Below are 26,994 nucleotides of genomic sequence, written 5' to 3' on the forward strand. Positions count from 1 at the left end.
CTTTTTGGGACTACATATGGYACACCTACGTTGAYCATCCGTACAATCATTTTTAATTTGTAGATGAGSATTGCAAAATATATSCAAATATTACCATCAGAGCGYTTCATTATTAGTTGAAAAAAATCTGAAGCTGCAGTTACGAGCGCTTTATTGCATCAGTTTCCAAGATTGATTAAAAACCTTGAAATGCTTCAGTTTGACGAGTTGCAAGGTTGGCATCGATATTTTGGAATAGCAATTTAATTGGAGAATACGGGATTKGAGAWWTCTAATTTCSKRATYCAGRAAGCRKWTGCTAATCTACTTTAGTCAAAGTATAACAAATTTTCTCAMTCAATATATGAACTMTCATTAATACCCAATTGTTYAATTTAAACWGCTCAACAAAATGAAATCCTCACGGCCAAATTTACCCTAAATTTGGAGCTGCATAACTTCCGATTGCTGGAAGCGATTTTATTGCGCTTGGAAGCGTTCTCTAGCACAATTCKGTTGTKCTCAGTTGCTCGTTCTGCACGAATTAGTACTTCTAGTAAAATGTATACAGGGTGSRTAAAGAAGCAATTCAAAAGTTTGGCCTTCTACCAATTGCAGAAAAATTCATCGTTCTGTTTGATTTCAACACCCAAGGCATAAAGACAGACCTTAATGCTAAAAATGGTTTYAGGAKTTTTTGCTTATGTGTTTTACTTACAAAGTGGTCTGAAAGACCACAYCACAAAGATAGAACTCATGTTGAAGCAAAAACTTAACAGACCACTTAARATAAAAATTCAATATACAAGGTGTCATAAGTGAGCGAACAGTCTGAAAGTCAACTTCATTTTCTTGAAAAKCTGCCGAAGAAGATTGCATTTTCTCATTAACCACAGTGTAGAAACTTTATCTAAAGTACAAAAATTTWGCCAAAACGCGCACTGACAGAACAAAGTTTCGATCTATATAACACTTTAAACATAAATAAAATCTCTAACAACAATCAGAAGTTATTCAGTTTCAAATTCAGGGCAAATCTGACCGTGTAAAGTCCATTTTGTTGGGCAGTTTATTTACATCTTCACTTGTGATCTACTGGAGAATAATTTTTCCAAAGTTATCGCTAATTTAGTTTTTTAGTCTTAGTTTTTCTAGTTTTAGTAGTTATTTTCCAGTCATTCAAAATTTGCATCGAGTTCTCACATATGCAATTTGGCACCACCAAAGAAAACAAATGTACAGTGTGTCCCAAAACGTGTTAAAACTATGTGTTTCACTTACATAAATCCATCAGGTAAGGGCAAATCAAATCAGAGAAAAAATGTGTAGATATTAATTCATGTCGACTGCCTTTAGTAAAGTAAATTAAATTTTATTTTAAGGCTTCAAAACTAATGATTAAATTTGTTAAAATACTATTTTTTACATTGGTGGCTTTGGCTTGGATTTTTCGACTGTTCTTGCTGTCAGGGACACAAAAATATTCTTTACATAACTGTCGTAAAAAGAAAAGAAAAACATCGCAGCTAAATTTACTCCTCATTGGATTCATTATTTATAAAATTATTAAAAGCTGAACTGTTTGACTTCAAAATTCACTAAAAAAAGACGTAGTCAGAATTTAACAATCCCACAATAGAATTAGATATAAAAATAGATGTTTTGCAGCCTGATCACTTAAAACGCTTACAAAAATAGTACGAACTCAACTTTGCCTCCATTTACAAAATCTTTAGCATTTCTACAATAGATAGATATATTGTCGGGTTTAACTATTATCCAAACCAGTTCGCCCTGGTTTCAGACCCAAAAGTTCGCTATTGTTCATCAATTTATATGAGCAAATGTCTTACCTATAAATGCAAATAGCCAATTAATACAGCTGCAATAAGCCACTCACCTGAAACAACAAAATTAATTAATTGAAAATAGGTCAACAATTACCATCGAACATGAACGGAAAATGTATTCATTTAGTAGATACATTCAATTGCAAATCTATAGTGAGCATAAGGACTTTGTTGAGTAAACTATGCTGTAAAATTAGCAAGAATTGTTCATTTCCACGCTGGGTTTTTATAGTAAAAATAGCCCAAAAACGTACAACAATTAACGATAAGAAACATTCCTTGAAACTAGTGCGTTTTTCGGGTTTTTAGGCCGTCGTAAAATGGAATTTCTTCCTAACGTTTCGCATGCACGAGTGGCTTGCATCTTCAGAGTCAACTCGTGCTTTCAAAACGTCAGAAATGAATTCCATTTTACGACGGCGTAAAAACTGGAAAAACCCATTAGTTTCAATTTACGATAAGTTGGGTGGTATACCTAAAGTTTGTAAATTTTTATCATTGAGATTCAAGTTTAGGCCTCAAAAAGAAAAAAACCGTCCAAAATTTAAAAAACATATTAAAAACTAAGTCTGGTGGAAGCCAACTGCAAGGAAATTTTTCGTGTCTAAATACGGAAACAAAACTAGCTCGTAATAGTCCAACTAGCGAAGGAAAATGTTAAATTTAAATCGCTTGAACCAATTTATCGTGCTGGATGTTGCCATACCCATAACACTTTATATTCTAATTAGTGGAACTTCCAAAAGCGTCATATGGGGAGTCAAGGCGATAATACAGCAAACTTCGCAGTAACTTTGTTCACAAGATGCACATAATACTGAGCTTATCACGCTCGGAATTTGAATCGACGTCAAGCTGAAAATTGTCGACGCTTTACGTTTGGATAGATAGATAAATATGTGAGCTTTTGCCAACAAATTCGGTTAATTCTGCAGAAAAGTGCCAAATTGAGGCGGTTTTAGAACTGGATTAAGAAATTGAAAAATTGTTCGAAATAATCAAACCAAACGAAATTTAAAGTTTCACAGAGCAAATTGCTCACTTACCAGCTTACCATGGGATTTTGTGCGCTATTTATCACCAGTTCCAAACAAAATACGCATAACTTCAAATCAATGTTTGCATACAGTATTTCCGCCAAATTCCCATACGGAATTTCATAAAGCCATATTTTAATTGTAAAATTCAGCTTTCAGAGTTTAATACGTTATCTATAAAGGTTTTATTCATCAGTGCTTAATTCAGTTTTGTAGTTTATTTGGTTGTAAAATGCTAATCAAATGCGATCGGGAGTTTTAAATAGACATCCAGCCTGTAAAACCTTTTATGGCGTCCAATTGCAATTGAACAGACGGCAGCTTTATACATTTCTTTTTTAACCAAAATGTTATTCGATTGTTCAAATTCCGCTTTGTACCTGCAATTACAATTTTGAGCGATTGTTTTGCAGTGCAGAGGGAATGCTATTTGATTAGGCGCCCCATTTTTTTGTTGACCAAAGATTAAATGTGAAATTAAATTTGTTATGGGCCTTTTTATCTGTCCATCGAATTTTGCTAAAAGGGGTGTAAATGTTAATAGAAGATTTAATTGTCTGGTTTTTATGCTAACTGGACACGAATTCGATATGTCCAAATAGCAAATTTATGTGAAATATGTCTATAAATCCCGCTCATAGCGTTACAAGCCTTTTGGTTGCTGATATTTCCTTTCCCAGCTTTGGTCTTTTGCTTCTACTATCGCTTATTTAAATTTGGTTGTTATATCTCTATATTCCCTTTTGTGCTCTTGTTCTTTCGTGTTCAACCATCGTTGATTTAACTTTTGCCTTTTTCTTGCAGCTCATCGTTCCTCCAATAATTCGTCTCTCTGGGTCTGCTTTCTTTGATAGCTAAGGCTCTAACCTTTGCTTATAAATTTGTCTTGGGCTCTCGTCCAAAATTGTTAAATGGGGTGCATTAAATTGAAGTCATACATTACATGTCAAACTATGCCGACTAAATGAGCCGAGCAAACCTTAATCGGTCGCTATTTTTGCATAAATCGCCGTTGCAATTTAAATGCAAATCGGAAAATTGGAAACAGGGATTTAATTTCAACCATCTGCACGAGAACCGATATTGTTTTGCAACATAATTTCGCGACCTTCGCTAAACTTCAGAATTCAATTTCTAGTTAATCTGTCCCAATTAACTATCCAATCGCTACTGCAGTTCGGATCGTTTAAAATCCGTTCGAAGCTTGAATAAATCCTCAATAACACGGTAAATATTAACAGGCTTTAACAAAACTAAAGATTCCAGATCAATTGTCTGCTTGATCAGCTTGAGACGAATTGAGATTGTGATAATCAAGGACCAAAGAAGAAGGGGACATTTCATTAATACTCATGAGATTAGTGCAAACAAAGTGTTAAAATCAGGAGCATACATTTTTCGTTGTAATCACGTAGCTACATTTAGGTGTCAGCTAACAAGTTTTTGCGGCATTTTTCGGCACAACTTTAACAATATGGCACCGCTTGTAATAAATTGGGCTCATAAAAACTTTCACCGGTCGTTTTACCCTCATAAAGTCCCATAATGGAAGCTTCATAAGACAAACTTTTTACCAGCACAGTAATTTACCGGCGGTATTAATTTTTAATGGCTCAACTCTGCGCCAACATTTTGTAATGCGTATGTGTCATTAGGCACTTAATTTAATTATAACGCTTTTTGGGGATTATTCAATCGGCTCACGATTTTTCCAGAAAAATGAAGAAAACCCCGACAGTTTACATACGAGTATCAATTTTGTATATTTTTCCGCCCAATCGGTAATCTGGTGGTTCAGCACGAAAGCCCAATGTAATATTTCTACGTAAACTCGTTCAGGTGCGGCAAGTGAAGTGTTTTCCCACGAACTCAAAATAAAATAACCGAAAACTGCCTTGCCTTGCTCTATGACCACGCTTTAGAGACTTAACATACGAAAAGTGTGCAATGTTTGTCATAAATTATGTGTGGCCTGGTTTTCGCCGTTATTTTCTACCGCCGGAATTTCACATTTTCATCATGTTCCAGCTTTAAATCGTGTTGTATTTTACACTTGGACGTTTATGGGATCGTTACGACATCGGAAGATCGGCGCAAGTTTTTTCTGCAAGAATTCACTTTTTGGTTCATCCCTGTGCAATCAAGCAAAAACACTAAACTGCTGTTAAAAAATTCGTTATTAGAAATAATGGCTTTGTAAAAAACTGGCCAAATGGCTAATTTTGATTAAGGAATCTCTAAGGTGCACTAGCCAAAGAACTCGTAAACTACCGAAATGGATTTAGTAATGTGAGAATAAATATACCTGGAAGGCCCGGACTAAGATTGTTTTTGAACGTTTTGAGCAATCGTAGAACAAATTAAAGTTGTTTCAAATGACGCAAAAACAAGGAAAAGAGTCGATTGCAAGTGAATAGAGAAATGAAGATTCAAATCCAAGAAGAAATGCGATTAGATAAAAAAGTTGAACAAGATAGAAGGCTAAATTCGTAATAGAAGAAGAGCAAAGGAACTATGTTTAAAGATACAGATCAAAGCCACGTTCCAAATGATGCAAAAATAAGAAAATATTCGCTTAGATCAAAAGAAGGCATCAAAAGACTCCGAGAAAAATTTCTAAAATACCCTCGACTGAATCACAAATTAACCGTAAAAAGAAAGTAAAAACTGATGCGATGTTGCAAACAATGCGAGAAGAAGAGGAAAATCGTTAAAAATAAAGGCAGGAACGAAAAGCAAGGAAACTATCGCCACAAAGAACAATTTTGCGAATGCACGCTATTCATTTCCAAGCAAATAGAGAAATTGATGAATAAATCAAAGCCATGCTTCCGATAATGCATCAACAGGAGGACAAGCTATTAGAAGAGAAAGAAGAACAAGATAGAAAGGAATGAGAGCTAGAAAACCATCGCCTTAAGAATCGCATTCGTAAATGACCGTGTCTCAAACGCAAGTCAACGGAAAAACTGACGAGAAAATCAAAGTCACGTTCCAAATGGTACAGAAATAGAACGAAAATCAGTTAGAAAAAAATGAAAGAAAGCTAATGCCGTAAAGGCCACTTTCGAAAATCTCCGCGACTCAATCGCAAATTAACGGTAAAAAGAAAGAACAAATTAAAGCCATGCTGCAAACAATACAAGAACAGGACGAAAAGCGTTAAGCAAAGCAAGAAGAACAAGAACGACGTTACCAAGTGCAAGAAAGGCATCGCAACAAAGAGCAATTTAGTTTGCAAGTGAATAGCGAATTTGAAGAACAAATCAAAGCCATGTTTTGGTTAATGCAACAACAGCAAGAAAAGCGATTAGAGGAGAAAGAAAATCAAGATAGAAATTAATGAGCCTCGGAAAACCATCGTCTCAAGCACCGCATTTGTAAATAACCGTGTCTAGAACGCAAGTGAACGGAAAAACTGACAAGAAAATCAAAGCCATGTTCCAAATGATGCAGAAATAGAACGAAAATCGGTTAGAAAGAAATTAAAATGCCAAAAGCAAGAAAACTATTGCCGTAAGGCCCATTGCGAAAATCTCCGCGACTCAATCGCAAATTAACGGTAAAAAGAAAGAACAAATTAAAGGCAGGTTGCAAATAATGCAAAAACAAGACGAAAAGCGTTAAGAAAGGCAAAAAGAACAATAAAGAAGGGACCAGAAGCAAGGAAACCATCGTCACAAAGACAAATTTTAGAGAATAAGAGAAGTTAAAGAACCAATCAAAGCCATGTCTCGGATAATGCAACAACAATGGAAAAAGCGTTTCAAAAAAATTAGAAAGAAGATACCAAGGCAAGGAAGCTATGGGTTGGCTGGAGGCTAGCGAAATTGTAGGCCAAAAGACCCTGATCGAAATTAGGAAGAGGACTTAAACTTCGGCTCGTCTTCGTCGTCTTTAAAAAAAGCATTTAATAATTATTTTGCGGAAGTTGATGCATTTGAAAATCTAGGGCAAATTCCCGGTTGTTGCAAAATATCAATTTATTACTTTCTAATTGCATTTCCTTGAAAATTTGCTCTAGATGTAAACCAACTCAGAATCGACTGACTCGCCAGACTCAGCCGCTATCCATTTAACAATCAACGTCGTTACACTTTATAGCCTGCAAGCTTATCTTTAAAACTATCCTCCTGTTACAATTTCGTTTAGTTAATAGAGCGTATTATATATCTCGCGTTCAACTTACTGCCTAAACTTCAACATATCAAATTGCCCAGCATAAAATAAAATCATCAAACAAAAACCTGAGCTTGGCGTATAGCGAAACATCGCAGCCAACTAATTTAACATCACGATAGGATCTTCTAGTGTTTCAAACTCCAAACATAATATATGACAGCTACATTGGTTCAGAAAAATTGTAATTTTGAATATCATTGCTTTTCACTTTATGTATTGGACATAATTTTTGAAGTGAATGACTTCTTGCAATCTTTAAGGAAAACTTACACGTTGTTACATAAGTATTTTTTATGATTTGGCAACTTTTCAACTATCCAGGAAAAATCACCTAAATCCCACTTTGGTAATTTAGTCTTCATCGATTAGACAAGCCTGGAAATAAAATGCAGCGCTTATCAGATTCCAGCAAGAGCGGAAATAGAATTGTTTTAACCTTTAAATGGAACACGCTATTCTCTAGTCCGATCTTCAGATAATATTAAAACTGGGCCATTATCTGCTCGTTAAAACGGACGTCCTAATCTAAGGGCGACCTAAGTATTATGTTGAGATTAACGATAGCGACAATAAAAGGCTTTGTAACATTATGGGAGTGTGGAAAAAGAGGGTTTTTAAACTCGAATGGAAATGTAAAGCCGATTAGCAAATTTCAGCAAGAAACTTACAGCTTGCACCGCTGAGGGCATTAATTAGTGGTGTGATGCGATTTAAAAATTGCATCAAAAATGCTAATAATTGCCTGATCTAATATAACATACAAATAAACTTTCCTGCTATTTTATTCGGTGGATCCCGTCAAAGCAATGAACACACTGTTAAAATACCGGCAGGGAACAACGATGACCAACTGAATTAAGCTCCATAATAAAAAAAGGAGGAACACAAACGCCCGCAAAACTGAAAACCAAGAATAGAAACAACCTGCTGAATTTCGTTCTATTGTCAAAAGGATCCCAGGAACTCAATTCTCGATTGTGTGCCGCATGAAGGAGAGGAAATATAATGTTGACTTAGGGGACAGTTCAAAGAACGTTAATAAAATTCAAGAGAATCCAAGTCAGTTCAGAAGCTTAGTGTGCTGAACGAAAGGGGGGATACACGTTTGTTAGGAATATTATCGAAAAATGCGTCAAGATTCTACCTTACTTAAAACCGTCGTTTGAACTAGCACAGGGGCTTTGTTTAACTGCAGGGAGAGGCGTAGTATCAGATAGGAAATATGGCAAAGTAACAGCCAAACATTCTTATTTTTCTGGCTTAATATCTCATTTTCACTCACACACATTTCATTTCACATCTGGGGATAACATATCGAAAGCAATCAGTCAACGGTCGAAGTCGAAAATGGCCTGTACATATTTCCCAATAGTATAACACACCTTGAGGCACGAAATTAATACAAAAGTGTCTTTTCAACTTTTCTGGATATTATCTGCTCTATTCAAAGGTTCCAAAAACTTCCTGGTGATGGCTCAAAATCGAAACTTTTCCACATTTACAAGGAGCTACGCCCTTACAACGAGTTTGCTACTTCAGTGGTTTCTAACAAAATAATACCAAACTTAAGCTGCGCTTAACGCGCAAAAAATTCCCAGAAATTGCCTGGCGATGATCAATATCGAAACGTTTCTCCTTTGTGAATAGGGCTTCGCCCTACGAACGCCAAAAAAAAGTAACTCTCTAGCTGCAAATAACTGTTTAACCACGACCTGCTTAAATATCGGCAAAAACCTCAGGTAACTAAAACATTCTTGAAGATTACTGAAATTCGAAATGTTCAACAGTTATAGAACAGACAAACCCCACAAAATACATATAAAAACCACTCTCTCTCCTTCTCATTTCTGGAATAAATAAATGTTCAAACTACGGCCTGCAAACCGAACCACAAAAAGTAGAGCAACAACTTTTTTTCAGTTTCCAAAATTTCCTAGTTGTGATTCAAAATCGAAATGCTTTGCTTTATGCAAAAGTCATTTTCTAGATTTACAGGTTCTTCAGCAAATAAATGTCTGACTTCGACCTGCTTATTGAAATTCTTCCAAATTTCGTGATGATGAGTGAAGTGCGAAACAGTTGAGAGTTAAATAACAAACTTTTCCCTACAAAATACATGCAAAGACGATTCTCTTACGTTGTCAGTTCTTGAATAAATAAATGCCATACAGCGGCCTGCAAAAACAAGCGCAAAATCCAAAATTTGGAAAAAATGACAAAATTTCCTAATCATGGTTCACAATCGAAACGGTTTCCCTTTATAGAGGAGGTTTTCCTCTACGCACAGCATGCAAAAGTGACTTTCTAGATTTGCAGGTTCTTGAGCAAATCAATGTCAAAATTTGACCTGCTTAAATTGCTGCAAACCCCATTCAACATTGAAAAATTCTTGCAAATAATCCTGAATGCACACATAATTAATTTGTAGCGATGATCGTTCTTGATTAAATAAACGACAAACTCCGGCTTCCAGCAACAGAAAAAAATCCCGAAAATTCCGTGATGTAATTCAAAATCGAAATACATTTTGTTTATAGAGTAGGCTTCGTCCTACAAAAGGCATCCAAAAGCAACTTTTTAGCTTTGCGGATTCCTGATCAGTTAAATGTAATACTACGACCTGTTTAAATAACCCTAAAAATCCCTTACAACTTTGAAAACTTCTTGCAAATTTTTTGATGATGGCTGACATTCGAAACATCTGATACTTATAGAACAGGCTTTTCCCTGCAAACTACATACAAAAACGACTCTCTCGCGTAGTCAGTTTTTGAAAAATAAATTCTAAACTCCGCCATGGAAAAACAACCTCGTAAACCAACAACGGCAAAAAACAGTTGATTCTAACCCAGCTGTAACTCCTATAGACAAATTTTGCCCACTAATGACAAATCATTGAACAGTTTCGTCTGCTTACAACTTTGAATATTTTGTCCATTTAATTGAACGTGACAGCTGACCAATGGAAAAGGCATCTGAGCAAAATCTCCCTCTATGAAAACTTCCTTGGAAATATCTTAGTTAGAAAATCGCAAAAGAGTATTGAGACATTCGAAACTTTGCTGAGGCAGTTAGGAAATAAACAGGAAAGTCTTGAAGAAAACTAGATATCGAAACAAAAACTAAGCTTCGGTTTATTTGATCGAAAGAAAGTTGAGCAAACTAGAAAAGTTTGGCAAAGTGAAAAGTAAACTCTGTGGAAATTTGCACAACTTACGGTTAATAATATATAGGAAAGGTCCACCATCATATTTATCGATTTTATATTGTGAAAAGGCCAGAACGGGAAAATGGAATAGTGTACCCAATAAATTTGTCAACAGAATATGCAAAGCAAATTAAGAATATTCAAGGTGTTTCACTGCATTCTGCAGATAAAGTAAACTTCCCTTTTCAGATTTCCTTCATCACATTTATATATTTTCAAGTGCATATTCAGTGATTGAAAAATACCTTTCGTGAAAGCTCATTATTTGTAATTCCCTGAATGATTGCGATTTTTTTTGCCTCCCGTTTAAGGAACTATTTCTCCAACCAATAGCAAACGATAATTAGCTGTTTAATTCCACAAAAAGGGCTGGATTACCATTATTTCCGCATAGAATTTAAGCATTTTTAGATACTAAGTCTATTGTAAAATATCGGAATGAACGAACACTCCATCGCATTAGACAACTAAATTCATTGCGCAACTCATTGTGTTCAAGAGCTGGGCTTGTTCGGTAATTGGGTTTGGATAGAACATGGGGAGCCGGGAGATGGGCATGAAACGATGATGGGGAACAGAAATTAGGGCCGTTACTGTGAAAGTCTGCACATCAAATGTGTAATTTTTGCACACAATTTACTCACTAGTAAATTAGATATTTTGCTATCGACGACGTGGAAATCTACTGAGGATTAACACTTTGCACGGTCATAGACATCATTTAGAATCACCGACTTTTGAGGAGGCGCAAATTAAAACTCTTCACCATGACATGCGGGCGTGCATCCAGGGCGCGGTAAATTTTAAAACATCCTTTACATTGGAACTGTTAGTATAATATATGCATGGTCATATGCCAACTTCCAAGTGTTAATATTGGATGAAGAGCACTTGTAGCTTGCGTTACATGTCCGCAATTTACGGTTAGGCGAAATTAACAGGGGTCTGGTTGTGATTTTAGTCTGCAATTTATATGTGTTTCTTTCGGAAGCTTTACTATACATACATATACACCGCGTATAATGTGCATCTGAAAATAGATACAATCGTCATTAGTTTACGGAGAATATGAATTTTACAGTACAGTCGAGGTCTGATTTACATTTAAAAGTGTTTTTCAAATATGACTTCGAAATTACGAGAAGTTTTGGGAAACATGGACCAATTTTATATTTTATGGAAATGTCATTAACAAAATTGTGCAATTTAATGCTTTATTTTCAAGTAATCAATTGATGAAAGTTTAGGAAGGGTTGACTAATTTTGTGGATTTTTAGTTTCTGAGAAAACCAAAACAACTGAAAGTCATGTTTCGCATGAGAAAGTAGCACACGTTAATTCTTTATTTTAAAGTAAAAACTTAAACTGTGTTAAACGATTATAAGTGTTGTTTCACATCAGACACCAGTGCAACTTAATGCTCTATTTTCTTCTAAAAAATTAAGTTATGTAGCTCTTATGGTTTTCGAAATATGATATAAAAACATCACGAAGTTTGGTAAAAATTGACTAATTTTGGATGTTAATATTTTTTGAAATAGTAGAATCGACGAAAGGAATGATTAACATAAAATAAAAACGCTTTTTAATGCTATATTTTCGAGCAAAAAAAGTTTGTTGGCTCTTATCGTTTTTGAAAGCTAAGCTAAGAGCAAAGCAAAATTTTGAAAAATATCGGCTATTCTTCGATTTTCTGGTTTCTCAGAAAACCTAAAATGATTGAACTTCATGCATTGCATAAAATATTACTGCAATTGAAATCTTCAATTCCTAGTGAAAAATGGAATGGATCCTGGCTGGATGGAATGGAAAAAAAGTATCCGAAGTTTGAGAAAAATGGACTACTTTTGGATTTTACTGAGTTCTGAGAAGATCAAAACCCGTTTAAAGTAATGTTTTACATAAAATAAAGGCGCACTTCGATGGTCAATTTTCGCGTAAAAAGCTAGCTCTGTAGTTCGTTCGGTTGAGCAAATATCAACTAAAAACTACGAGGAGTTCAAGAAAAACAGACGATATATGAATTTAATTTTTTTCGGAGAAAACTTGAAATTGGAACATTTACATGAACAGATAGTGCAATTTAAAGCTCTATTTTCTAGCAAAAAGTAAGTTATTTAGCTCTTACGGTTTTTCAAGCATGAGCTAAGAACTAAGCGAAGTTTTTAGCAAAAATGTACTAATTTTCCCTTTTATTCTTTTCCGGAAAAACCAAAAAGAATTTATCCTCATGTTTTGCATGAAAAAATTGTCCCTTTTAGCGCTCTAAATTCCAATAAAAAATTGGGCTATGCAGGTCTGAGGATTTTTCCGAAATAAGCTAAAAAGTATGCAAAGTTTAGAAAAATCTGACTAATTTTAGATATTATTAATTTACGAAAAATAAAAATGCACTTTAATGTCATATTTTCAAACAAAAAATTCAGCTTGGTAGCATGTACTGTTTTTACCATAAGAGCTAAAAAGTACCCAAAGCTTTAAAAACATAGACAAATTTTAGATTTTTGTATTTTCTGCGAAAACTCAAAAATAATTCTAAGTTATGTTTTACATTAAAAAATAGAGCAACTGAATGACCTATTTTACCCTGCAATTTCTTGAATTTGAGCCGAAAAGTAAACGAAATTTCGGAAAAATTGATTAGTTTGGAATTTCACTGTTTTATGAGAAAGTCATAAACTCTTGCAGATCATGTTATGCATTAAATTAAAACGCACTTTGATTGCTCTGTTGACAGGTTAAAAAGCGAGTTTCGTAGTTCTTACGGTTTTGTAAAATGAGCCAAAAACTACGCGAAGTTTGTGAAAAATATACTATATTTGAATTTAGTAACTTTCTGAGAATTCCCAAAACGATTGCGAGTTATGTTTTTCATGAAAAATTTACCATATTTTAGGTTTTACTTATTATTTTTTTTTAAAACTGAAGAAAATACCTCGTACGGTTTTGCATACATGAGCTAAAAACAACGCCAAGTTTTGGGAAAAATGTTCTAATTTTGCATTTCAGTTTTTGCTGGGAAAACCAAAACAAGTAATCGCCATATTTTGCTTTAAAAAATAGTCCCATTTATTGCGCCATCTTCTAAGAAATGGGCTATATGTGGCTCTGAAGGTTTTGCCAATATAAGCGAAAAACTAAGCAGAGTTTTGGAAAATATGACTAATTTTATACGTTTTTAATCTCTTAGAAAACCAGAAACGCTCGAAAGCAGTGTTTTACGTGAAATAAAAATGTTCCATTTTCATCTGAAAAATTCAGCCGGACATCTTTTACGGTTTTTAAACTATGAGCTCAAAAGAACGCAAAAGTTTAAGAACCATGGAGTAATTTTGTATTTTTACAATTTGTGAACAAACACAAAAAAAATTATATTTTAAACAAAAAATTAAGGCAATTTAGTGCTCTATTTTCTAGCAAAAAAATGGAGATTTGCGGCTCTTAGGATTTTTCAGTTATGTTCTAAAACCTACGAAAAAATTTGGACTAACATAGACTCTTTGGATGTTAATCCTTTCTAAGACCAGTTACATCCTCCAAACTTTTTCGGTCGCACGATGACAAGAAATTTAATTGAGATCAGATTCCGAGGATGAAATTAACGTGGCGTGCTTGTAAAGTTTCTTTAGAAAGAAAAAAGAAAAATGTTTCTGCACGGTATAATACACCATTCCTAAATGTATCACTAGTTTTTTCCGAATATTTTCGCTTTTTCAGAATGTTATTTTTCCTTTAGGAAGGGAACTCCGATTTTCAATCATTCTCACAAATACCGTGTAGACCCAAAAAGGCATTGAAACAATATATGTAATGTCAAAAATAAATAATTTTTATTACAATACAGTGGACATATCAATTATAATAATTCGTTTCCGTGTTCCGTTAGTATCCTTCCATTAATTGGACAGTCTGAAAATCTTGAGAAATATATGGATAATGGCAAGGCTGGATAGATATTTCCGCTGTTATTACCGCTTTATGACGATTATTTATTTAAATGAGCTTCATATCGCTGACCTAAGCTGACAACTTTTTGCTAGCAGTAATTGGACAATATAATATATAATTAGAATCAGCGTTGCATAATTTACAAGAAGTATCCAAATAGCCTTGCCACGAGCCTTACATCTATCTATTAGCTATTAGACCTGGAAATGGTATCTTAATGAAAAAATACTGCCATTAAGATCTAAATCTTTTAATAAAAAACAGTGTTTTTAAATTATTTGCGCCTATTGTTAACACGGGAAGAAATATGTGGTTTTGATGAGGAATAGCGTGTGAAAATTTCGAAAACAAACAATTGGAAAGTCATTTAACAAAATTGAGTAGAAGAGGTTTTGAAAGCAGTCTGGAAGTATCGCAAAAAATATTTACTAAATACGCCAAGAGCACTTAAGTGAAATAAATGGGAGATTACTGAGAGACGGCCTAAGCCTCAATTAACCCTAGACGCCAATTAACCGTCGAATTCGTGCCCTAATTAATTCAAATAAACTCCCTCGGTATATTAACGTATTGATTTTTAAATTGACGGCACTGATCCGCTTAAGTTCGAATCGTCCAAATAGAGTGTAATTTACCCACCCAGTTTATTTCCATTGGCACGAATTTCCATGGAATCAAAAACGCTTAATATGCAGGACGGATGCTTTACATTCGACCTGAAATTGTGACCATTTACATTGAATATGGCCGTTTGAAGAGCTGAAAGTTGACTGTGCATGTAACTTGAATAGCTCGAAATTATTTGCATGTAATTTACATGCTTTGAGTGAGAGGTGAACATATGAAAATGCCGACAGAACGGAAAACAACCATTTTCCAGCCTCAGCAGATGAAACACTTGTATTATTATTAATTAATGGGGTCCTGCCAGTACATTTCCGGTTGATTTCAGCCAATTAATCGGGGAAATTTATTCAAATGCCAACAGCAACTAATATCGCGTTTATTCAAACCGCCAAACCCTTTTGATGAGCAGCGAAGATAAAGAGAAGCGACCTACATCGGTTTTTCGGGGTGTTGGATAATTGCCACTATATTTCACTTGGACGTTTCCTTGTTAAGATATAAAGAACTGGCAAATTAGGAAATTACACTATAAACTAAATTTATGCAACGGGTGTGCTTTCGGCCATTTACGTTCAGTTAGTGAAAATTGCTCAGGTTTATTTAGTAAGTACGGTAAAATACAAGGGAAACAATGAATTACTGGTTAACACCAGTCTTTGTGGTGGGACAAAATCACTTAATCCTAAGTTGAAATTAGAACATCAACAAATAGAACAGCAAAGTGGAACATGGATGAAGTAAAACAACAACAGAATAGAGAACGACTCGAACATTAAACACTGAAACAGAATGTAATAAGATTGACAGTAGAAAATGTATTTGGAAAATGTGAAAGAAAGGGGGCCAGAATATGGAACGCAAAACCAGCTGCCAGAAAGACAAACAGGAAGGAAAAAAGAAAGCTAATAAGAGTGAAGAAAAGAAAGTACAAACGGCAAAAGTATGAAGCAATAAAAAAGACGAGTTCTATAAGGCAATTTCCTTGCAGAGAAGAGGCTTTAAGCCTAGATCGCCAGCCGGAGTCCGTTCGGATATCAGGTGCACATTTAGTCGTGAGTATGAGTTTGCAATATTGTTTTTTCTTAATAAAACTATTTAATTTCTGCGATGATTGGCGGTGGCACCCAAACAAGCACCTGGATCTTATGCCGCAACTATAGATGTGATTTTAATTTAGTCCCGCTGTTACTTGTGCAAAATATGTACATAATCATCCATAGAGAGCATGCAATCAAAAGGGAAAGGGAAAACGGTGTAGTACCAAAATTGATTATTAATCCGGAGCAATTATCAGCAAAACCCATTGCCACTGATACAACATACATAAGATGAAATGCAATTAAGTTTGACAACTCGTCCCGAGACCGGTTTTCCGATCTTAGTAAACTTTCGAGATCCAATCAAAGTTTCCTGATTGAAATTGGCCACAGAACGGATCAATTTATGGCCAAGGGTAAATAAGTAAGTGGTGTCTAGTTAATTCAGCGGCAAGTTGTTAATTAGTGGTGCAAAAATGAGGAAGTTTCCATTGAAAATCGAGCTTTTTAACACTTAGTGGCTGGAACAGTGCACGCTCATTAAATCCGATCGAGGATTTCAGTTAGCAAACCTAGTAACCCCCTCTGACAATAACTTGAGTGAAACACTAAAACTTGGGACAATAAAATTTGCCAAACCAATATCATATATTTCCCAGCTCGAGCCGGGAGTTACACAACAGATTTCGCTCTAATTCGTCGGGACTTTATCAGTTTCGGCGCGGCAATTCTTGCTCAAACTTTCCAAGTTTGATCAAAACTTGGGTCATTGAAATCGAACTCGGAATTGACTGGAACTATAGAATGCGTCAGGTGAATGGAATTGCATTTATTCGAACGGCCATCGAAACTCCAAACTTGGAACAATATAGTGCCGTATCAGATTTTCTAATTGGTTTAACTTAATGCACCCGATTTGTCAAATGATTAGCCCCGAATGGCAAACTTAACCGATAACAGTAATTAACTGCCCATCCAGAATTCACTTATACTTGACCAAACCCACAATTTTTTGAGTTTTGCGCTTTTTAAGCCGTGCTGGTAAACATGTTTTGTAACGTTTCGCAAGCACGGGTGGCTTGCATCTTCAGAGGTATGCGCGTCACCAAAGCGAATATTTTTCCACGACAGCCTGCAAGCCCGAAAAATTCAGGAGTTTTCCGAAATCGCGGCGGAAGCCCAACTTGCTGTTCGACGCAACGATGCAACTCGACCTGTTCGAGTCCTCTTCGAAATCAGTACCTAATTTATATATATATAATTGTTCAACCACAATGCTTGTCAAATGAAAAAGCCCGATTCGACTAAAACAATTAAAATGATAAGCGAATTCAAATTGGAATTGAGTTCGGAAATCTGTAAACATTTTAATTTAAATGGTTTTTCCGGATTGCCGGTGTATCAGAACGCGATATAAAAAAATATCAAAGTCCAATCGGGCGATTTGCATTTTACGTGACACGGAATTAATTCGATAGAAGGGGGCGACACATCAGGAAATTCGAATATCGAAACTTTATTTGTTTTTGCGCAAATTTTTTAAAACATTCAAAAACTACCAGACCACCAGATTAATTGTAGGTGTGCAGTTTCGAATTCGATACGTTTAGTACGATGGTTGACTGAATAAATCCATGGACCAATCGCAGATAAGCTCGGAGTGGCTTAATAAATTCTGGCTGGAAGAACTAATGCCCTTTTGTTGTGAAAAGGGAGCTGGTGGCATCGCGGCGCAGTCTAAACGGAATACAAGCGTCGCGACGTGATAAAGAGAGATTAAGGCGCTATATGTTGCACACGTTTCCTCTGGCGGCAGCACCACTTTATTTTCAAACAATAAGTTTGTTGTTCTTTAGCACATAAGAAGCCAATTTGTTACGGTCTCAAAGCGGAAATATTGCGTCAAATTCGTCTTTGTTTTTACGCGAATAATAGCCTAATTTGTCATTATTTTCCCACACGAATAAACTGCTTTTATTACATCATTTAATGGATAAACAATTTGCGGAAATGAAGAAAATATAACTCATGGAAAAAATGCTAATGAATTCTAAATGTGAAACTGTTTAAAGTGAACTTAAATCACTCACTGATTGAAGGCAATATTTAAAATAAAACGCTATACGATGGAGCAGCGATGGAAAACGCTTATTTAACTAAAAGTTTTTTTCAAAACCAAATACATTGAGAGAAAACGGGTTTTTTCGTCAAAATTTCCGATAATTATTTTTTGAAAAGCAACACTAACGAAGCAGTTGAGTTGGAAAAATTGTGCCAAATGCGACAACTTCATTGAATTTGTGAAAAAGCCTGAAGAAATTGATACAAATTGAGTATAAATTTTCCATTAATTTTTGTGATTATATTTATTCCGCATATTTTGTTAATTTAAATTGGCACTACAATAGTCAGCATCGTATTTCAGTGAGACTTTACCGAAAGCATGAACAATGTTTTAGCGTTTTATCCCCGCGGTTGTTAAGAAGGAAACGAGAATTTGCCATAAAAAATGGAAATATTTCATAAATAGTCGAACATAGTCACATACTATTCATAGCCCGGTTAAATACATCAAACATAGACATAATAAAACGCTTCATTAGCCGATGTGTAAAGTCAAATTATACAGTTTTTTACACAAAAAAATTGTATAATCTGTTATCAAATTCAATAAATATGACAAAGTAGAAAAGAAAATTAGACAAGTTTGCTTGAAGAACTTTTTTATTCGATTAATTTTATAAGTTCCAACAGTGCGCACTTTAAGAACAGAAAACGCATTTAAAAAGAAAATTTAGTGCCTAATTTTTAGGGTATTAAATATTGTAAAACAGCGCTAATAAAGATCTAAAGACAGAAAGCCCAAACTTTCTCTAATAATAACATTTAATGTATTTTGTTGCTTTTACTCGAATTAGCCAAATGTCTTTTTTTGCCACACGAATAAAACAGATTTTGCTCTACAAATTCAGGATTGTGAAGTGAAGGGTTGGTTTTGAGATGCTTGTGCATGAAACGTTCCAAATGCATGTGTTAGAGTAAAACAAAATAAGTCAATAATCACTAGTTAATCAAAATTAAGAAAAATACAGTCAGTGGAATCTAAATATTGTTTACTTGTTTTTTGTGTCTTAATTGACAAATTTGCGTTATTTAAAACTGATTGAACAGCCAAGGAAAAAGCTTCTTTAACTCCTACCGTTTTGAACAAAAAATTTATTTTTTTCAAAAAACTAAACATTTTTAAGAGCAAAAATTGCATTTTGCGGGAACTGCAACAACAAGTTGAAATTTATGGAAAAACTTTAAAAAGGTTAGGTTCCATATATGTAAAAATTAAATTTCCATAGTAGACGTAACTTTTCCCAAATTTCAACTTCAATCTGGATTTCCAAATGCCGCTTTTCATACCTTTGATCTTGTTCAGTTGTCCTGTTGAGTTCGCTGGACGAGTTTATTTCGAATCGCATTCCATCGAAAATTCATCGATAGCATAAGCGATCTTTTAGCGTTTTATCCCCGCGCTTGCCAAGCCGGAAAAGGCAATTTGCTATTTAAAAAAATTGGAAATATTTTCTAAACAATTCAACATAGATGCATACGATTCATAACCCAGCTAAATTAATCAAACGAAACCATTGTGAAACGGTTTCTTAGACAATTGGTCAAGTCCAACTACACAGTTTTTTAGACAAAAAAATCATTGCTCTGCGATTAAATTCAATCAATTTGACAAAGTAAAGAAGCAAATCAGCCAAGTTTTTGAGCATCAAGAAATTGTCCTTAATGTGGTTTGCTCAATTTATTCGATTAACTTAAAAGTTCCAACATTTCCCACTTTCAGTACAAAAAATTATTTATCTCTTCATAAAATGCGTAACTTTTTCGCTATTAAAACCTGCAAAGCAGCTCGTATACAGACAGAAAAACCGAACCTTCTCCAACAGTAACAATATGAATGTAAAATGTAAACTAACATCCAAGTGAATACATATAATTCTAGCGCAAATTGCTGCGAAAAATCGGACCAAGCCGACCTACAAATGCGAGTGAAACAAACAAAAACATGCTTTTATCGAGGCTGTAGCAATCTGCAATTCTGACTCCATTGGTGACGAGCAATCGATTTTATTTTCAACGCTTTATAAGTGTTTCACTTTATACGAGTTCTAGTAGATTCAGTATGGATTCCTTGAATGCAGGCCAACATTAGAAAAATTTTCTTCAATAATATCAAAAAATAATCCCTGATTTTACAAGGCAAAAGCCGAACTTGCAGGACCCTCCTTTTGGAAATATATAGTGGAGCAGTAGTAAGTATCACCACCAGCGTACCGCGACCGATATCGAAAAGGTTTTGCGAATTTATGTTTTAAAGATATTTGCCCGCGCTTCGTTCTGAATTTAAATCACACGTTTAACTTGGAATTGCTAAGATGTTAGCAAGATTTATATTTTTGTTGGTTTTTTATGTAAAACGCAACGCTTTAGCTCCGCGAAGATGTATGGCCGAGATGCTTCGAGTTAAACCTAATAGAATGTATAAGGCGGCGGGATGTTTTGCTATATAAAATATGTATCGTGTGACAACCCAAAAGTAACAAGCATATCGGTTTTTGAACCGAAAAAAGGATATGACTCAGGTGGATCATACAAAATTAATGAACTGTCTTCCAAAGTGTTACATGCACTTTATTCATAAGAATAAATTCATCCTAATCACAGTCAGTGGATTTTCAGCAAACACAGGCAGAACTTTTAGAACGTTGGAACAAACGCAAAAGTACTTTTTCTGCAAAAGTTTTCTAGACCATATTTTCGCTAACGTTTATTTCAAAAAATTAGCGACGTTATAGCGTCATATACGAATAGTTAATTATGTAATTACCAAATCGACACCTTTCTTTACTACCATTTTTGAATGGGAAAATTAGTTTGATTCCATTGTGTTAATCGAACAGAGTGCTTGATTCAAAGTGTGAGCGTTCGAAGCGCACATACCTCTGAAGATGCATGCAATGAAAAAAAATTTTACAACGCTATAAACATCCGAAAAACTCGCTATTTTCCAGCAATAACAGCCGACACCTAACTCCCTTAGTATTGCCATTTTCATCAATAAAAAACCTATCTTCTGATGTTTAGTAGCAAATAATACAGGTGGTAAGTCAGTTTACAAGACTAACAAACGAACACAAACCGAATTAATCCAGCGAAATAAATATAAACCCATTTGGAACGACGCCATGGGCAACAATTAACGACCATCTGTCCTACAACGTAAAATATTACCATGTGAAATGAAATCCCACAAGGTTTCGTGTGGTTACACAGTGAAATTCATTTCAGAATTATTATTGCCAGGTTGAGGGCGATGGTTAATCGCAAACGCGCCAAAGTGGAGTAATCTTTCTACTGTTGAAATCAATCGTTTTATGAATTGCCACTTGAAAGCCTCCTATTTGTTTCGTTAATTTTATTCACTTTTTCACTCGGAAGCGCACCCCCATTCAATTTATTTGCGCCTTTTTTAATTAATTCAAGAAAAACGTCGCAAGACCTCAATCGCCGAAACGACGCTAATTTATTAAATTTTATTATTCTAAATGTGCCGTTTCAGTGCCATCTTCAATTTAATGTTTACGAGTAAATAAAATTGCCCTCTCTAGAAAAACGCATAAAATCTGTTCCGGTCATAACTTGCTTTATTTTCCCCTTTATATTCAGATATTAAATTAGGTCGTAATATTATAAAACCTACGGTTACCCAAAATGGGACAATGATGATTTATAGAGTGCAAAAGCGAACAATAAATTGCCATATTAAAAAGCAAAATATCGAAATAATCAGAAGGTATAATTTCATAAAGAAACGCAACAAATTAATTTTTGTCAGATGAAAATTACTTTTTTTATTCAAATTGGTTTAAACTAAAATAGTTTGATTACTATTTACATGGACTGCTTCATTCTTGTGAAAAGTTGCATTAAACTATCTGAGAAATTTCTGCGTGCGAGCTCAGTTGGAAGGAAGACTGTTTAATTTAGGAGACAATTTATTGGTGTAACCGAGAAATAAATTTAAGGAATTTCGCGGAATTGTCACGAATGCCGGATGGGCATTGTTTTAAATTAAAGGATCCCGCAAAATCCTCGGCTTTGCTTTTTAATATATATTCCCTATATTTTGTTTGATTACCGCTTAATCTAAATTTATTGCAGATTTACAATGTAACCTTAATTTATTACCGTCGTTCCGTTGCTTTGAATATTAATAGTGATAATTGGAAAATGAATACTTTATCGGTTTGGCAAAAACCCTTCTGTCTGGTTCGGGATCGTTTCACACTGGTGACTTAATTTTTTTCTTGTTAGGCCTTCCATTTGAGCTTCAACAAAAATTCTGATATTTTTCCCGAGCGAAATAGCAAAAAACTTAGGCTGAACAGATAATGGAGGTTTCCATAAAGCTCCCGAACTCATTTGCCGAAATATGCTCGATAAAACTGCGAGCTTACAAAGACAAAATGAAAGGAAATACAGCAGCACTTCCATGTTTGTACACCGAGAATACATCAGTAAATCTTACTCGGGTGATAAATCTCGGTCGCCCTAGCCCGATGCTCTTTTGTTTGGACGGCAGTGTCGGAGGAGGCTGTGAATTAGTACTGCACTGAGCCTGAAACGAGGCCGATGTGATAAAGTGAGATTAAATTCTTGTACATTATTCGGTTTTATGGTTGTACTACACCGTTTTGCCTCTGGCCTGTTTCGATCCCATCGTTTTATCGGGAGGAAAAAAATTTGCCCGAACTCTTACCGTAATGGCCGTTGATCTACTGAAATTGTCTGGAAACTTCTTGGAAGGATCCTCAGCATTTAAGCATTTCAATTCGACTTAGAAGGATTGAGGAAAGACATGGAAACAGGAATGTAATACTTTAGTTTGAATGAAAAAGACATCTCCGATATAAATGAGGAAACAGCAAGAAAAGTGCAGGCATCCGAGAGTTCGACTGGAACACTCGACGAAATAGCAAGTGAAGTACTAAAATACTGCAAAGGGCAACGCAGAAAAGGGAAAATTGGCACTTTTGAAGAACACAACTAATCAAGAAACAATTTCCGACAAATGGAAAACCCGAATAAAAATCATATTTAAGCAGTCAACTGAGAATCGTGATATCATTTTACTAAAATTATACTAAAATATCTCCAAAATTTAAATAAATAGGTATAAACACTTAACTAAAAGAAGAACAAGAACATTTTTAAAGAAACTAATTAAAATTGTAAAGCTATTTTAATAGGCACATCTTTCTGTGCTTTCAGGGCATGACTAAAACGTTCGATCGCACACTTCTCCCGGATGACTTGAGATTATTGGAAGGAAAATGTGTTAATCCCCATTATTTGTTACGAAAAGTACAACAGATGCTAAAGAAAGAAGTAAACAAAAACACAGAAATACGATCATTCAGGTCATTAATTGTAAGGGTAATTTTGGACAAAAATGCAGAAAAGCTAGCTAGAACATCAATATATAGATGACTCGTTTCCACATGAGGATGGCCCTCTATTTATCACATCTCATATTAGAGCATTGTTGCAGTAAGACCGAAAACCATGCAACAACTACAGGTTCAATAACAAATAAAGTAGAAATTGATAATAAAATCGTTTATAAATCCAGGAGCCATTTTAGCAAGCGATGAAGAGCTGAGAAAAAGAGCAAACGCCTGAAAATGGAGAAACACATAATAAAACCTTGAGAGGGAAGGGAAGACTATAAAAACATGGCGAAACAGCAAGTTTTTATGAATACCTGAGAGCGAATGAAAGCTGCAAAAAAGAGGCACATTTTTTGGATACAGGAACATTTTTTTGAATAATGCCACACTTTAAAAACAACAAAAACAATATACTAAAAATTCCTAACTACAATGCACCATTAGAAAAAAGATGGAAAGGTACTACATTAAGTTTATGTAGTGAGTTTAATAAAAATTAGGAAAAACAATAACATCTGACTTGAACTTAAGGAAAGTTGTCTGTGAAGTCAATTCATACAGACGATCAGATAATCAAATGTTTCAGAATTTGGCTTCTGAGCGCCGACTTTTGTCCCAGTGAAATTCACTGTTCCTCAGACCCGATTATCACTCTGAGCCCAAAACAACTTTAGCCAGCTTCAAGCATTCATGATGGCCAAAATATGTTGATTGATTAACTGTGGAAATAACGTGAATATTTCAAGACTTATCCCTGTTATAAATACCATTATATTTCAATGGTTGCTGAGAAAATCCGGACTGTCCTCCTTCATCCCAGATGTGTTGAAAAATCGCTTTGGTGCAAAACCGTAGATAATATTTTAATTAATGATGAAATACACTGCTGATACTGCAAACCTTCGGGTTTTCGTCAATAATCCAGACAGTTTCGAGCTTTGACTCGACAATTCCTCAGTTTTCCACACCCCATCCTCACAACATTTTTGAGTCATTTTCAGAGTTAAACTGAACTGAGCTGGAAACTGAATATGCTAATTAATAATCAGAGGAACAAAGTGAGAAAGTGGTTGAAAATTTTTCCTCATTTTGCTTCCGAGAAATGCGCAAAGACGGGACGGCAAACATGAAATTTTCGCATAATCTTACACCTAAGTGTTTGATATTCAAATTGGGTCACAACTACTCGAATTTCCCCACTCATGTTGTTAGGACTGGATCGAATTTTCATATATTGTATTATCCTACTATTGTTGCACAATTTGTTAACGTACTCTTTTTTGGGTTCTTTTGATAACTTTTGATAATTTTTCAAATTAATTTCTCTACTAATTGGAATTTTCTAATACAGCTTGAGCCTGATAGTGTGAAGTGTGTCGCAGGATACCCTCTAGGTGGTAGTTCTTGATTAATTTTTGATAAATAATTCGTTCCTATTGCGAAATAGGAGCACTATTTATCAATCTGTAATAAAAGACGTGAGGAAATTCTGTCTTTTTTAAAGACAAAAATTTTTGAGGCGAAATACCCAAAAAAAAGTTTGTAAAAAATGAATCCGTCTCAACAATATAGAACTTATCTACTGATGTTATAGCAAAGTGTTCTAAATTCTGAAGTCAATCCATATAGAGGATTAACCAATCAATTGCTGCAGAATGCGGCATCTCTCAGCCTTTATTAGACCAAATAATATCCGTTGCTTCTTGGCGTCAATTAGCAGTTTGACCACAAACTTGCACTCCATAACAATAAGAACGCTCGCTAATAACAAGTAATAAACAAGAGATGTAAACTTCTAAAAAAGATAAATTACAAAACCATATTTTTTCTTTGCAAAACATTATGGAAATAAACAATGGAAATGAATGTCTGAACGATGAGCGAAAAAGACTATTCAGGCTGACCGAAWTKTTACTTTTGGGCAAAAATTGCAATTTCCACCAAGAAAAACGTTCACAAGAGAACTGTTTGGGTTTTCAAGACACCTCTTCCAAAAAGAATCATACCAATGTTCATTCACTCTGTATATCTGACCGGTAGAGTCTGGACAATATTAACAGAAGTGGACGCAAATTGCATTGGATTGTGCGATTTTACAATAGAGGAAGATAGGCCCGTGCACGAAACATTTGAGCGAAAACAATCCGAAATCCTCATAGTGGCTCTTTTGTGAACAGGGCGACCGGGTCGAAAATCATGAATACTCAATCAAGTCGAGCCTTTCCAGGAAGATGCAGCCTGAATTTATCATTTCGTAGCTGTTTGTGGTAGTTTAAATTCAGAATGAGGCAGACAATGAGCGGGAAGCACGAAAGCCACCGGGTTGCAAGGTTTTGGACGCGCGTCACCCCATACATAAAACAGGGGCGACGAATTATGATGATAGGCCGGTCGTCAAATATTAAAGCCGAGCTTAGATGGAATTCGCCAAATTTCCTAAGTACAAAGCAATTTATCATCGAAGTTGAAACACCGATAAAAGCTGGGCATTACTTACCGAACAATATCAGCTAGATGCTAGTGGTTTCTTTGTTTCACCAAATCAACTATATATTTATCATGATGGATTATTAAGTAGGTAACAAAAAAACCACATAGAACATTGCCCATTAACAAGCACATGCCATGTTTTGATTGATGGTATCAGTAGTAAAAGGTCAAATAAATTTAAAAAATAAGTTTTTTATTCGAATGTGACGATGGGTTTATGAAAAATGGACCTCCGATAGCATCAAAATATTGAATTTAACAAAGCTTTATCAACGATTGGGTTTTTTTGAATATTTAGTAAATTTCCCCAACAATGATCCAAGGGTTTTCTAGTTGAAACAAGCTGATTTCAAATTGTAATTCGGTATTTAAAACGCAGATCTAAATGATTTTTCATGTTGGGATCATTAGACCACTAGTGAAAGTTGGAAGGAAGACTGTGAAGGAGACAATTTATTGGTGTAACCGAGAAATAAATTTAAGGAATTTCGCGGAATTAAAATAAAATATATATATAAAAATAAAAAAGAACAAAATCACCAAATTCCTTTTCTCGATATACTAATTCAGAAAATTAGGCAATTTCGAAACCTTGGTCTATAGAAAACCTACTCATACTAACCGATATTTGAATTTCGACTCAAATCACCCGATAATGGCTAAAAAAGGTATCGTAAAAAGTCTATATGATAGAGCAAAAATAATTTGCAATCAATCTAATTTTTCCAAAGAAAAACAATTTATAAAAGAAATTCTAAATTTCAATAATTATCCAAATTCTTTTATTGAAAAATGTTTTAACGAAATTGAATGCCCACGAACAAAACAAAATCAAATTAAACCTATTACGAAGCTTTTCATTCCATTTATTCCAGGACTTTCAGATCAAATTAAACGAGTAGGTAAAAAAATTAATATTAGGACTATCTTCCAAACTGAAAATACAATTAGAAGTAAAATTTCAGTAACTAAACCTCATGATATAATTAAAAATACAAAAAATGTAATTTATAAAATTCCTTGCGAATGCAATAAATTTTATATAGGAGAAATCTCAAGACCATTACACAAAAGACTCAAAGAACACCAATCATACATAAAAAACAGAGAATATCATAAATCACA

At 34.7% G+C, this 26,994-nt stretch overlaps 1 protein-coding gene across 1 annotated transcript in view; it reads right to left on the minus strand.

The window, feature by feature from the left end:
* LOC109546859 (lachesin) overlaps positions 1–26,994 on the minus strand; it is a 168,579-nt gene that overhangs the window by 110,496 nt on the left and 31,089 nt on the right. The window lies entirely within an intron of this gene.

This window comes from Dendroctonus ponderosae, unplaced genomic scaffold, assembly GCF_020466585.1.
Source record: "Dendroctonus ponderosae isolate FM_Combo_2020 unplaced genomic scaffold, Dpon_F_20191213v2 Dpon_F_20191213_4, whole genome shotgun sequence".
NCBI classification, from domain to species: domain Eukaryota; kingdom Metazoa; phylum Arthropoda; class Insecta; order Coleoptera; family Curculionidae; genus Dendroctonus; species Dendroctonus ponderosae.